Here is a 15,723-nt window from a genome sequence, read left to right on the forward strand (position 1 = left end):
CATTAGCAGGAGCCAATCAGACTGTAGTATTTTAAATGGAAAAGTTTCTGGGAAACTTGCCTTACTCCATCCTGCAGTTTGAAGACAAGTACTTTCTCTCACACTTGTTTTTCAATCTCGAGTGGCCACTAAATGTCAGTGTGGTTCCAAGGAAATGCAGTGAAGATTAGACTTCTTTGGTCCTGGTAATGACTGTGGAGAGTGGAGCAGGAAAAATAAATAGGCAAATCAGCCCAGAATCCTCTAGAGGCCTGCACAATACCTACATCCTTCTATTTCTAACAACACTTTTGAGCTGATAAATGAGCGATGAGAACAAAGTGTTCCAATCAACATTTCTTAGCCTCTAAGACTTTCTAAGTCCCATGTAGTAAGAACAAAAAGCCCCAGGTTGTGATTGCACTAGCAAAGCAAGGGCACCAACTAGTGATGCCCTTCTTGGAGGCAGAGGCTGTGTAGGAGTCATCTCCATATCACTGGTGTGCAGTACAGAATCTGGCACATAGTAGGTACTCATAAAAGTTGGAATGACATCCCTGACTACTATCTCTTCAGTCTGGATTAGAAGCCCCTCCTAATGTTGCTTGTGCTTACTTCTATCATAACACTCACAGCACTGAGTTAAAATGATCCATTTACATGTTGGTTGGATGCTTAGGGTGAGGGAGTGTGTCTTTTAATATATTTCTCAGCACCATTTCTTTTTTTAAAAAATATTTTTTATTGATTTTAGAGAGGAAGGGAAAGGGAGAGAGAGATAGAAACATCAATGATGAGAGACAATCATTGATTGGCTGCCTCCTGCACACCCCCCACTGGGGATGGAGCCCGCAACCCAGGCATGTGCCCTGACAGGGAATTGAACCGTGATCTCCTGGTTCATAGGTTGACGCTCAAACACTGAGTCACACTGGCCAGGCTCAGCACCATTTCTTAGTACAACGGAAAAAGAGATTTTATAATTCCATCTTGTTCTCCCCCATCCCCCATCCACCCAAGGGGGATGGATCATGGTAACTAGAAAACTTCTTTTGCCAAAATGGGCTGGGTTACAAGTTTGAAGAAGCTAGTTGGGTTAGGAACAGGAATGAGAGCAATAGGAGTAGGGAAGGTTAATGAAGCTAGGCAGCTCTAAGTGGATGAAGGGAAAAAATATTCTGTTGGTGGAATAGTTAAAGAGAGAGACTGAGACTAAGAGACATATCAAGAGGGTGTTGATAAAAATTGTGTGTGATTGATATAGCCCTAACTGGTTTGGCTCAGTGGATAGAGCATTGGCCCGCGGACTGAAGGGTCCCAGGTTCAATTCTGGTCAAGGGCATGTACCTTGGTTGCGGGCACATCCCCAGTGGGGAGTGTGCAGGAGGCAGCTGATCAATGTTTCTCTCTCATTGATGTTTGTAACTCTCTATCCCTCTCCCTTCCTCTCTGTAAAAAATAAATGAAATATATTTAAAAAAATAAGAAAAAATTGTGTGTGATGTAAATGTTTCCTCTTTCTCCACTGTGAAATCTTTTGTATAATAATTGCTTTGTCAGTAGATTTTCTTTTGGGGGTATGCAAAGAAGTGTCAAGATAGATGAGCATAAACAGATGCTGCCCATGGGGAACTAATAATCTATGGGTTACAGCAGCCTAGCACAAGTGCCTCTCAGTTCCATGCTCTTTCCTGGAAAGCTGATTTGTCTTATTTACCTAGTTCTGTCATCATTGGCTGTCCTAATATCTGAGTCTCAGAGACCAAATGTGACTTTGTATGAAGTCAACTGAAAGTACACACAAGGAGAGTGGCTACATATATGGTACTGACCCTTCTTCTCTTTAGCCTTTTACTGTACTCATTAGTTATTCCTTTTTGGGCAGGGGAAAGGGGTAAATAGACAAAGAATAACCCTGAACTGTGAGTCCCATAGCTCCTTCTTTGGACATTCCCTGTCTGTTCTACAGATCATCCCATGTCTTATCTGAGCCATCCCCTCTTCATCCTGTCTCACATTCCCTCAGGGACCTGCTCTTCCAGGCCATGTCTCTTCCTGAGTCCAAGCACCTTGTGGGTAGTCTCCTCTCTTTCTCTTACCGCCTTCATATAATTCATTGGCAAATTCTTTTTCATTAAACAAGGACACATTTTTTAAATTTTTAATTATCTATCTATATCTATCTATCTATCTATCTATCTATCTATCTATCTATCTATCATCTATCTATCTACCTACCTATCATCTATCTATCTATCTATCTATCTATCTATCTATCTATCTATTTATTTTTATTGATTTCAGAGAGGAAGAAAAAGGGAAAGAGAGATAAAAGCATCAATGATGAGAATCATTGATTGGCTGCCTCCTGCACGCCCACTGGGGATTGAGCCCAAAACCTAGGCATGTGCCTTTGACCGGAATCGAACCTGGGACCTTTCAGTCCGCAGGCTGAGGCTCTATCCACTGAGCAAATCAGCTAGGGCTCATTGGCAAATTCTTTGACTCTATTTCAAAATACATCCAGAATCTGACCTCTTCTCACCACCTCTACTACTACTACCCTGGTCCAAGCCATCATCTCTCTCACATGGATATTGCATAGTCTTCTAAATGTTTTCCTGTCTCCTGTCCTGGTCTTCTAAAATCTATTCTCAATATAGCAGCCAGATGACCCTTTCAAAGCTTAAGTCAAATCATATCACTTCTCTGATTGAATGCCCCAACAGACCCCATATTCTCAGAGTAAAACCTCAAGTCTTTAGGGGATTTATAAATCTCTCTGTGACCTCACTGACTTCATCTCCTATTTCTCTCACCTCTTATTTCTCACTCTACTCTAACTTACTTCTTTGCTGCTTCTGAAACACACAAGGCATGCTCCCACCTCAGCCTTTGCTTACTATTCCCACTGCCTGCTATTATCTTCCCCTAGATATCTGCAGAGATCATTTACCACCTAAGGTCTCTGTTTAAATGCTGACCATAGCAGCTTTTGTGCAAGTCATTTCTTTAGGAATGCGATCTCAGAAATCAGGAGTATGGGGAAAGGGAAGCAAAACAGGGAAGGAGGGAGAGCTGATATAAGTTTAGGTTATAGAGTTGACCACAGCTTTATGTGATTATTTTCTCAATCCTCCTGGATATCTGACAAGACTTATGAAATGTGTCTCAACACCATTTTCTGAGAGTTAGAGAGGAAAAAGCATTTCTCCATCAGCTTTCCATTTCCACATGCAGGACTGGGCTACACAATTTGTGGGACCCAGTGCAAAATGAAAATGTAGTGCCCCCTGTGCTAGTTGGCTCAAAGGAAGAACTCAGCAATGTTACTAGTCCCCTCTTTATTCCCCCATAGCTCTATTTTTCCCTATTCCAAAGGACCTAGGGAAAGGTATAAGCACTCCCTAGCATAATCTGTACCTCCATGGGGTGATAGCATTACTATATTGGGGGATGAACAATGCAGTTTTTCATGCTTATTCTTCCTCATGTCTGTGACTTTTCTTAGAGTGCTATCTTCCTTCCTCTAGTTTGTGGTTTTGGTTGGGTGATGGGTGTTGACTTGAAAAATGACATGCTATCATAGAACTTGTGCTGAAGATAGCTCTTATTCCCAGTGGTTGTTTTGAGTACGCAAACAGCAAATATAAGGATGGTCTTGGCTTTTCATCTGTGGTTGATTACTGAAATATGTTCTTCCTTTCTTTCTATGAACATGGTGCATGGGTATACCTTCTACAGTCCTTTGTGGAGTATGTTTAGCCATTTGACTAAATTATTCCTAGTGGAATGAGAATGGAAGTGATGTGTACCACTTCCAGGCCTTAAGAAAGTGTATATGGCATTGCTAGTGTGGATCAGTGGTTATGTCAACCCTTGAACAAGGAGGTCATGGTTTGATTTCAGGTCAAGGCACATGCTCAGGATGTGGGCTTGATCCCCAGTAGGGGACATGCAGGAGGCAGCTGATTGATGGATTCTCTCTCATCATTGATGTTTCTATCTATCTCTTCCTCTTCTTTCATCTCTCTGAAATCAATAAAAAACATATCTAAAAAATAAGAAAGTGAATATTCTTCCTCCATGCTATTACCCATGACAACCTGACTTGAACCAAACAGAAGACATCAAGGGATGGAGGGGCACTCTCATGAAAGGCAACCAGATCCCTAAATGACAGTGGATCAGAGCTGCTTTGCTTACCTAGACTATGAACTTACATCACAAATATTATGAGGCAAATATATAAACTCATTAAAAAAATCACTGTATTGTTAGTACTGTTTTTTATAACAGCTCATCATTTGTCCTAAAACACTGTAAATATGCTCTATGTGTACTCATACCAAAGCCCCAAATTCAAGTTCCTACAATTTTTGCTGCAGTTAAATATGTGGTTATAGAGGCAAGCTTCAGTATACCTACAAAGAGGGACTGAGTTATTTCCATGGTGGGAATATTTGCACAGATGTAGTCATAATATCACTTGTCCTTCTGGAGTGGAATATGACCTGGCCAAAATCAGGGATCAGATTGAACTTAGAGTCAAGGGTGCAGTCTGCCTACGGAAAGCCCAGCTGATCTATACTGGGACTGAATCTATCAAGACTGTAGTCTCACTAACAACAAACGCAAATCAATTGAGCTAATGATCCCAGGAGAAGAAAACCTGCGAGTGTGATAAGTTGTTTTCTTGAAAAACAGTGAAACAAATCCTTTACAATTTTCTTTTTTCCCCCTTTTTTTTATTGATTAAGGTATTACATATATGTCCTTACCCCCCATTTCCCCCCCCACCCCCCGCTTATGGCCTCACCCCCCCCTGGTGTCTGTGTCCATTGGTTATGCTTATATGCATGCATACAAGTCCTTTGGTTGATCTCTCCCCCTTACCCCCACTCTCTCCTACCTTCTCTCTGTGGTTGGACAGTCTAATCGATGCTTCTCTGTCTCTGGATCTGTTTTTTGTTCATCAGTTTATGTTGTTCATTATATTCCACAAATAAGTGAGATCATGTGATATTTATCTTTCTCTGATTGGCTTATTTCACTTAGCATAAGGCTCTCCAGTTCCATCCATGTTGTTGCAAATGGTAAGAATTCCTTCTTTTTTACAGCAGCGTAGTATTCCACTGTGTAGATGTACCACAGTTTTTTAATCCACTCATCTGGTGATGGGCTCTTAGGCTGTTTCCAAATCTTAGCTATGATAAATTGTGCTGCTATGAACATAGGGGTGCATATATCCTTTCTGTTTGGTGTTTCTAGTTTCTTGGGATATATTGCTAGAAGTGGGATCACTGGGTCAAATGGGAGTCCCATTTTTAGTTTATTGAAGAAATTCCATACTGTTCTCCAGTCTGCATTCCCAACCAGAAGTGCACGAGGGTTCCTTTTTCTCTGCATCCTTGCCAGCACTTATCATTTGTTGATTTGTTGATGATAGCCATTCCGACAGGTGTGAGATGGTACCTCATTGTTGTTTTGATTTGCATCTCTCGGATGATTAGTGACTTTGAGCATGTTTTCATATGTCTCTTGGCCTTCCTTATGTCCTCTTTCGAAAAGTATATATTTAGGTACGTTGTCCATTTTTTGATTGGGTTGTTTATCTTCCTTTTGTTAAGTTGTATGAGTTCCCTATAAATGTTGGAGATAAAACCCTTATTGGTGATAACATTGGCAAATATGTTCTCCCATGCAGTGGGCTTTCTTATTGTTTCGTCCTTTACAATTTTAATAAAAGATCCTAGACATAGAAAAGAAAAGTCACATTTTTGCCCCAATTTGATTCTATGGGTACTAAAGATTGTATTCTGTGGGAAATTTCATTTGAATGGTTTATTAGAGCTTCAGATTTTCTTGACAAAGAAAAGTAGGGTTGTCAAGGAGTTGCCAAGTCTCAAAGACACTTGATATAAGGTATTCTGAGTCTTCATGGTACAGAAAAGCCACCCTTTCTTTAGGTGGCTAGAAATGGAATCTTTTGTCTTCCTAGAAAGTCACAGAAGGCCTTTGTTGATTTCATGAAAGAGCAGAATTGTGCGTTTAAAAAACATCAGCTGTGTCGCCTCCTTGAAGATACAGAAATGTGCACACTTTAAACATGAAAGAGTGTGAATTATTTTAGCTTAAAGTTTAAAGGGTGATCTTAGAAACAGTTCTTTAGCAAAAAAGATTTACTCCTTTTTATAATTGGGGGGATAGGAGATGAAACTACACAAAGAATTAAGCCCATGTAAGAATTAAATATTTATTTGCCTTCTAAAGGAAATTGAAGCAATAAATCATAAAAATTTATTTGAAAAAAGTCTTTGAAAATCACTTTTCATCTCTTTCAAGGGGGAAAAAGCTACCATCTGGTTAGCACCAGGTGGTATGAAGTAATTGACTGAAGTTTTCCAAATAGGCAGCATGTATTTTGAATTAGGTGGGAACTGTTTCTGTATATTTTCCCTGGAATTGAATGCTGTTCTCTCAGGTATGGAAAAACCAGAGGGGATTGAACCCACAACCAAGGTATGTACCCCTGCCTGGAATTGAACCTGTAACTGGAATTGAACCTGGGACCCTTCAATCCAAGGGCTTATGCTCTATCCACTGAGCCAAACCAGCTAGGGCTTATAATACTAGTCTTAATTTTTGTGGTAGCTTTTTTTTTTTTTTTTTTTAAAACAGCTTTATTGAAGTATAATTGATATTAAACACTGTATATGTTTAATGTATACAATTGATGAGTTTGTACCTATGCATACACCCATGATACTATCACTACAATCAAGATAATAAAACATCCATTACTTCCAAAAGTTCCTTTGTATCCCTCATATTTTTTTTTTTTGTGATAAAAATGCTTCAAATGAGAATCATGGATGTTCTGAGTGTTCAGCAGAGGAGAGCTCTTCTTACTGATCTACAGAGAGCTTCTTCCAGAAATATTATTTAAGCATTAAAACCACATCTTTTTAAATAACAAAAGTGTACCTGTGGTAACCTCTGGTATATGCCCGGATGTCAGAAGTACTAGGAATAACAGATGACAATCACGTTCTAGAAACATTCATGACGAAAATTGTTACAAACCTTAAATACTGGGGAAGATGTGAGCCTGTAATTTCGAGGACTCTTCAGTTCCTAAATGACCTTTCTGTTGGATATCCTTTTTACTATATATTTGATCATTTATATGAATAGCCTAACAAGTGCATTCCATTAGCTAGGTATTTTTAATAAGGTCAAAATGTTCTAAAATATTACCTTATAAAAACTGAATTCCTAAGAATCAATATGTCTTCAGTAGTGTTCAGGTGAAAAGAATATTCTTTTCATTAGTTAAGAGGCATAAAGGAATTGGAAGAAAATTTTAAGTGTTTTGAACACTTTTGATTATTGGTCCTATCAACTCAACATCTTATTTACTCTAAAATGAGACTTCCCAGTACACATTAAAATGTTTATAATTTTCTCTCATTAGAAGATTTTTAAAATCTAAATCCAGAATCATCTTTTCTTATTAGGTTAATTGATAATACTGTCGTGTTTCTACCAATGAGAGAGAACAGTGTAAAAAATAAATGTTGATTTAGTTTAAAAAAAATGCTTCAAATGAGATCCACCCTCTTTAAATTTCAAGTGTACAATACTGTGTTTTTAACTATAGTCACTGTGTTGTATATAAGACTTCTAGAACTTACTCACCTTGCATAACTGAAACTTTATACCCATCGAACAATCACTTCCCATTTTCCTCTCCTCCAGCCCTTGGTAACCACCATTCTATTCTCTGCTTCTATGAGTTTGACTATTTTATTTTTTTAAAATTAAATTAAAAAGATTTCATCACCATTTATCCCCTCTATGACCTTTTCCACCTCCAGAGTTTGACTATTTTAGATACCTCTTGAGACTGGCTTATTTCACTGAGAGTAATACCCTCAAGGTTCATTCATGTTCTTACAAACTGTATAATCTCCTCTCACACAAAGTAGCTGGCCAGGTGCATATCCTATAGTTCTGTCTATTGGGTATTTTTCCGCTCTCCATTGTCTTTCAAGGTTAACCCTGAGTGAAGCTGTATTGTAGCCACTTTCCATTTTTTACTTGTCAAGCAAACCATCTGCAAACCAAATTTAGGATTTTTCTTTCTCCTTTAGCTGGTTATATGGGAGCCTGACAGTATGGTCATCAGTGTGAGATGAGTGAGGGGTGCTGGTGTAGCTATAGTGGGTGACATAAGAGTCTGGGCTAACTTCTCATGCAGCTGGCTTGTGTTTTGGTGTGGTCCTCTTTGGATTCCTCTTGTTTGGGAATCTCTGTGCTTCCTGGACTTGTAAGTCTATTTCTTTCACCAGGTAGGGGAAGTTTTCTGTCATTATTTCTTCAAATAGGTTTTTGATATCTTGCTCTCTCTTTTCTTCTCGAACCCCCATAATGCGAATATTGGTACAATTGAAGTTGTCCCAAAGGCTCCTTACATTATCTTCATATATATATTTAAATTTGCATATTTTTTATTGTCTAAAGTTTTATATATGTCTCCTTTCCCCCCAATTGACCTCCCACCAGCCATTCCCACCCCAGGCAAGCCCCAAACGCCCCAGTGTCTGTGTCCATTGTTACACTATCTTCATATTTTTGAATTCTTATTTCTTTTTGCTTTTCTGGTTGGGTGTTTTTTGCTTCCTCATATTTCAAATCGTTGATTTGATTCTTGGAATCCTTTACACTACTGTTGAATCCCTGTATATTATTCTTTATTTCAGTCAGTGTATGCTTAATTTCTGAATGTTCTTTTTCCATTTTTTTTTTGGCATTCTCACTAAGATCCTTGAAAGTCTCACTAAGTCCCTTGGAGGTTTCTAGAAGATTCTTGAGTAACCTTTTAACTGTGGTTTTGAACTCTATATTCAGTAGTTTGCCTTCTTCCATTTTTTTCATGTGTGACATGTTTCTTTGTCTCTGCATTTTGATAGCTTCCCTGTGTTTGTTTCTATGTATTGGGTAGCTGCTAAGTTGCCTTGAGTTTATAGAGTGGCCTTGTGTAGTAGGTGTCCTATAGGGCCCAGTGGCTCAGCATCCCCAGTCACCTGAGCTAGGAACTCTAGGTGCACCCATTTGTGGGCTGTGAGCACAGTCTTGTTGTAGTTGAAATTTGATTGCTGTTGGTGTCACTGGGAGGAATTGACCTCCAGGCCAATTGGCTATGAGGACCAGCTGTGACTACAGTGGGAGAGCTGCTGTGCAGGAGACACCCTTATTGAGCAGGACTTGCTTCAGTGGGGCTTTGGTGCTCACTGAGTCTTCTCTTTGAGTGTGTCACTTATGGATGTGAAGAGTTGTAATCTGGTATGATCTGACACTGACCACTGGGTACACTGGCTCTTGGGTTTCCAGGGAGGTGCAAAGTTACCCACTGCCTGGGGTCACCCAGCAGGATCTCCAGAGAGTTCTGAAGATTCCTCCTCTTTGTATTGGGTTTGGAAGTGCCCAGATGAGGCCTGGTTATGAAGCAAGGCAGGTTGATGCTGGTGCCGGGTCTTGGGCCTTTTATTAGTATGTTTTGTGACTCCCTGACACAGCTGCAGCTTGTTTGAGACATTTTAGCCTAAACAAGGACAGGCCATTCATATGCAGCAGCTGCTGCAGACAGCTTGGGTGAGGTTGTAAATTGGATGAGGTGAGGTCTTAGGGAATCACCAGGCTGAGCAAACAGACATGGCTGCTGCCAGTCAGCCCTGTGACCAGGGAGGTCCCAGCATAGAAACAATGATCACTGCAAGCAACTCTGTCTGGGAGAAAGCCTCCCCCAGTTTCCTGACCTGATGCTAGACAAATGTATCCCTCAGAGCCTCACCCTGGTGCTGGAGCTTAGAAGAAGCATGACCTTGTAAGTTCAGTTCATGGTGCTGGCCTTTTAAAGGAACAGCTGGGTCTCCAGCAGCCTGTGCCACTGAGCCCCAGTCTGCACTGGTTTTTACAGCCCATAGGTACAGGGACTTATTTTCTCAGCTATGGGATCCTGGGCTGGGCTTCTGGTTTGGGGCTGGGACCCCTTGCTCCTCACCAGCGGCTTCCATAGGGATGATCTCCCTCCCAATTAAAAAAGTGGTACACGTGGGTGTCAGACCCTCTGCATCTCCTACCAGTCTCAGTGTGCTTTCTTCTTCTCTAGTTGTAAGACTTCAATTCAGCCAGTTTTCAGGTGGTTCTGGATGATGGTTATTCTATATTTTAGTTGTAATTTTGATGTGGTTGTGGGAGGCGGCAAGTTCAGGTGTTCACCTACGCTGCTATCTCCCATGCATTTTAAATGCTTGAATCATTTCACCAACTAGCACATCCTTTCTACTGGCACTTTCTTCCCAAAAGACCACAGCTAAAAGCTTTAACAACTGGTTTGCCTTGTGCCATGAGCTGTATGTATACAACTTTTCACCTAGTAGTGAGGAATTCAGTCCCAAAATGCCATCTGTGACCTATTTTCTTGGACTCCTTCTGGTACCAAATGTCACAGGTTGAATTCTTAGAGAAACAGGTACTGAAAGGAGTTAGGAGTGCAAAAGGTTAATTAGGGAATAACACCTGTTAAGGAATAGGGAAGAAGAAGCAGAGTTGAGCCACCAGAATGGGATGTGGACCTGAAAAAGTCTTTGCCACCTGAGGGGGCTTTTTGGAACAAAGATTGCTCATTAGAGAAGTCTTACACTGGATGAAAATGGCTAGGCTTTTGTACCACTGCTTTGCTCTGTCATTAGCTGGGGTTATTCTGAGAGGGTCTGACTTTGATTATAACCATTTTGCTCAGTCATTGGCTGTGGGATGACCCAACAAGAGTGTGACCTTGTTTCAAAAGCTGAGGCAGATTCTGAAATTGCTAACAGCTGGAGGCTTGGCAGTAAATCCTTTCTTGAAGGGGGTATAAGAGGTATATAACTTTGTATATCATGTGGACTGAGTCTAACACTACTGTGTATGAGCTGAATGTGTCTGTTTAGACTAAAATTTATATTGCCCATTCTCTATCCAATGGCTGAGTCTGAAAACGATTAGATTTGCACATCTGACTGTCCTATGAGTGAATGACCATGATAGAGTGCAGTAAATTGGGGTATTGTCCAAGGAGGGTGCCCATAGGAGTGGTAATAGTGATTAGTACAGGGGATACTCCACATCCAAAGGAAATTGAGGGCTTGGTTGCCTGGATGATGGGCTTCTTTTGGGAGAAGAAAGACACTGAATGGCCAGGCTGTGGAAAACTGCCTTTGCTGATGGATCAATAATGTAGAAAGTAGACCTCTTTGGACAGAAGGTATGAGATTTTTCATTTTTATTTTGTAGAGTATTAGATGGGACTTCCTCTCTGTCCTCAACATTACTTCCTAAGTTATGCCTCTGGTTTTTTTCCCACTCCCACATTTCATTTATTTTGTTTCATTCATTCATTTGTTAATGAAATATTTACAACTCTGTTTCAGTTATGGAAATGACTAAGAGAAACTCTGCTCATGGCCTTAGCCCATGATCTAGTAGGTAAGATGATATATCATTATAATGCTATGAAAGAAGTAAGCACTACTGAGATAGGAACATGGAGGAAGATTCTCTAACTCAGTCCTGTGGGGAGAGGATAGACACGGAAAGCTTCCCAAAGAAAATTATGCCAGTTTGGTCTTAAAGACAGAGTATGAAATAGTTAGACATAAAAGTGAGGGAAAGGAGATTCCAGGCAGGTAAGAAGCATGTGCAAAAACATGGAAGCATGAAAACGGATAGCAAAGCCAGAAATTTTAAGTTGTGAAGTATAATTGGGTATTAGTGGATATTTGTGATCGAGTGGAGAATGGAGGTAAAGGAGTGGTAAACAATAAGGCTGAAGACATGGGTAGCAGGCATATTATGAAGGGCTTTTTGTGAAAAATAAAGGGCATTTACTCTTCTGCCAAAGGGCAATTGGGACTCATTTGATGCCGAAGAGTGATGGGGTGAGGAAAATTACTCTGGCTGCAATATGAAGGAAGAATTGGAGGGACACAGACTAGAAACAAGAGGGACAGGTAAGAGGCTATTGCTTTAGCCATACAGAAAGTGTTACAAACTCAAACAAAGATAGGGATTCATAGAAGTAGATAGATTTCAGAGATCAAAGAAGCAGAATCACCAGGATTTGAGTGATGGTAAGCATGAGGGAGGGAGCTGGCAAGGTTAATTACCAAGTTTCTGGAGTGGGTGAATGGGTTTATGTTGGTGATTGACCCCCGTCCTGTGGCTCAATCTTTTGTGGCAATGGCAAGGGGAAGGAAAAAAAAAATCTAGAGAAGTGGCTGTTTAGAGCACTCTGTACACATACAAATATACATACTTGGATATATACAAATATATATCTCTCAAATGCATCCATCCCTTTCTTTTTGTTCTTTCTTTTATTGCATCCAGGTTCCAAACAACATCTCCCTCAAGGTGATCAGAACCATCTCCTTATATTATGCTTCAGGGTGTGGTTTGCAGGTCTTTGGCAAGCTTGTTTGGAGCTTGCATATTCTTTCTTTGGTGATAACACTCGTTGATTTTCTTCCACATGAGTGTAAACCATATTATGATTCTGGGATCCAAAAGATAAAAAGAATCATATGCTTATAAGCATAACCAATGGACATAAGACACTGGGGGATAGGGGAGGCTAGGGGCCGTCAAGGGCAGGGGGAAAAAAAGGACACATATGTAATACCCTTTGTAATACTTTAAGCAATAAAAAAAAGAATCATATGCTTCCTTTTCACTATATCTTATAGCTATGCAAATTGATGTGTTTATGGGATAATCCAGGTCACAAGATACCATAGACATTTGGATATACAGATGCCTCTTGACTTACTAAGTGAATTAATCCTGACTAAACCATTGTAAGTTGAAAATATTGTAAGTTGAAATGTATTTACTAGCCCTGGAAAAGATTAAAATCCAAAATTTAAAGTACAGTTTCTACTGAATATGTATCACTTTTGCACAATCATAAAGCTGAAATTTTTTTTAAAATATATTTTATTGATTTTTCACAGAGAGGAAGGGAGAGAGATAGAGAGAGTCAGAAACATCGATGAGAGAGAAACATCGATCAGCTGCCTCCTGCACATCCCCCACCGGGGATGTGCCTGCAACCCAGGCACATGCCCTTGACCGGAATCGAACCCAGGACCCCTCAGTCCGCAGGCCGACGCTCTATCCACTGAGCCAAACCGGTTTCGGCAAGCTGAAAAATTTTAAGTGGAATCATCATAAATTGGGGACTATCTGTATTAGTTTGGAGCTCAGGAGAGAGTTTTGAGATGGAAATGGACACTTGAGAGCAATCATAATATAAGTAGAAATGGAAACCTTGGTATAGCACCATGGGAGAATGTAAGAGTGAGGAGAGAGGAATGAACATGGTGGAACTCAGGAGAACATTGATATTAAGAGAAAAGAGGAGACCAGAAAGCAGAAGAAAAATTAGCAGCAGCAGGCTAGGGAGAAAACCAGGGGATAGGGCTGTCACAAAAGTCAAAGGAATGGGGAATAAAAAAATATATGTTTTTTGGTTGTTTCTTTAATGTAATTATTATTGATTTCAGAGAGGAAGGAAGAGGGAGAGAGAGATAGAAATATCAATGATGAGAGAAAATCATTGATCAGCTGTCTCCTGCATGCCCCCCACTGGGGATTGAGTCTGCAACCTGGGCATTTGCCCTGACCAGGAATCAAATCCTGACCTTCTGGTTCGTAGGTCGATGCTCAACCACTGAGCAACACCAGCCAGGCATAAATAGAGATTTTTGAGATGGGAGAGAGTAATAGCACCAAATTCTAGAAAGAGGTCAAATAAGCTAATGACTATCAAGTAAGGTAAAGTAGGAGTTAGCAAGCTTATTCTGTAAAGATTAAATTAGTAAATATTTTAGGCTTTTTGGGAAATACTGTTGCAACTACTCATCTCTGCCAGTGGAGGGCAAAAGCAGCCACAGATAATATGTAGATGAATGAGAGTGGTATGTTCCAATAAAACTTTATTAACAAAAACAGGTGGTGGATCTGATTTAGCCTATGGCCTAAAGTCTGCCATTCTTTGCTATAAAGTATAGATTACAGTTTATTGATGACTTTGGGCAGTTTCTATAGGATGGTGGGGCAGTACAATAATTGTGGTAGAGGAGATAGGATGTAACAAGATTTTCTAAAGCTACACTGTAAATGGGGGAAAATGGAGGCCTCAGATGGCTTCCCCAGGATTGAGAGTGTTGCCAGTTGTTCAGGAAAACTAGCACTCTTATGGGGGAAGACTGCAACGTTGTTGGAAATATTTGCAAAATTTCTCCCCCTGTCTGCCTACATTTAAGATTCCTGTGAGCTGCTGCCAGAGCTTTAATTGACTTGTTCAGGCTTAATGAATATTTATTAAGAAAAATTTAAATCAACCATTTGCTACAAGATTGAAACTTAATGAAACCACTGCAGGGGCAATTTTGTCAAAGCTGCTGACATGGGGAGAGGATTATTTCCTAGGCTGTCATTACAGGTTCTTTTGTACTTTTATAGCTTATGCATCATGAGTTAATAAATAAGCAAATACCTCCTGCTCAGGGGATGGGCAGGCTGTCAAGAATGTGGACATTCTGAAGTTCTCAGCAGCTAGAGCAGGGGTGGGCAAACTTTTTGACTCGAGGGCCACAATGGGTTCTTAAACTGGACTGGAGGGCCAGAACAAAAGCATGGATGGAGTGTTTGTGTGAACTAATATAAATTCAAAGTAAACATCATTACGTAAAAGGGTACTGTCTTTTTTTTTTTTTAGTTTTATTCATTTCAAACGGGCTGGATCCAGCAGGCCGTAGTTTGCCAACGGCTGAGCTAGAGGCTTACAGGGGCTGGATATAACTCCTTAGTTGAAAAGGCTCACAGCTTTTGAAGCACAAAGAGAAATTCAGTTAAGCTCCAGGCTAAGGGGAAACCATAGATGATAAGGTAACAAACCGTGGCTCTTGCCCTCAGGGGGTTTTCAATCTTGCTGACAAGGTAGATGATGACTTGAAAGAATCTGAATCCATTCATGTCCAATGCTGTGCTCAGAGAAAGAACTATAAGAAATCCAAATGAAGACTCTCCCTCTGCCCCTTCCTAATACAATCAAATGGAGCCTAACTGAATTTAATTGGCAAGTTGCCCAAGTTTTTTGACAGTCATTGTCATTGTAACCAAACATCACCTGGACAAGTGCCCTATTGACAGAATGAGACCAAAGAAACATTCTCATTTTGTGCATAGGAGGAGCATGCTATTTGAAGGTCAAGGTCTTTTTGCAAATCTGGTTGGTGAGTCTGACTCTATGTGTAAACAAGATATATAGCCACCTATAGTCTAATTTAAGAAAGACTAAAAGTATCCCCTTTGCGTCTCCTTTCCTCTAAGGAGAAAAAACACACTAATCCCACCTAAACCTCAACTGTACTTCACCATCATCTACCACAGTACCTGAGATTAGCTTCTCCTTTGGGGTAAGGAAGTAGAGTTCCTGAAAAATATAAATCTATTATTTTGGAAGATCTGGGAACATATTTGGTATAGTAAGTCCTCACTTAATGCTGTTGATTGGTTCTATGATATTAAGCAAAACAATGTATAATGAAACCATAAGCTAATTGATATAAACAAGAGTTAAGTTTCACTCGGCCAGGGTGGCTCAGTGGTTGAGCATTGACCTATGAACCAGGA

This window comes from Myotis myotis, unplaced genomic scaffold, assembly GCF_014108235.1.
Source record: "Myotis myotis isolate mMyoMyo1 unplaced genomic scaffold, mMyoMyo1.p scaffold_m19_p_4, whole genome shotgun sequence".
NCBI lineage: Eukaryota > Metazoa > Chordata > Mammalia > Chiroptera > Vespertilionidae > Myotis > Myotis myotis.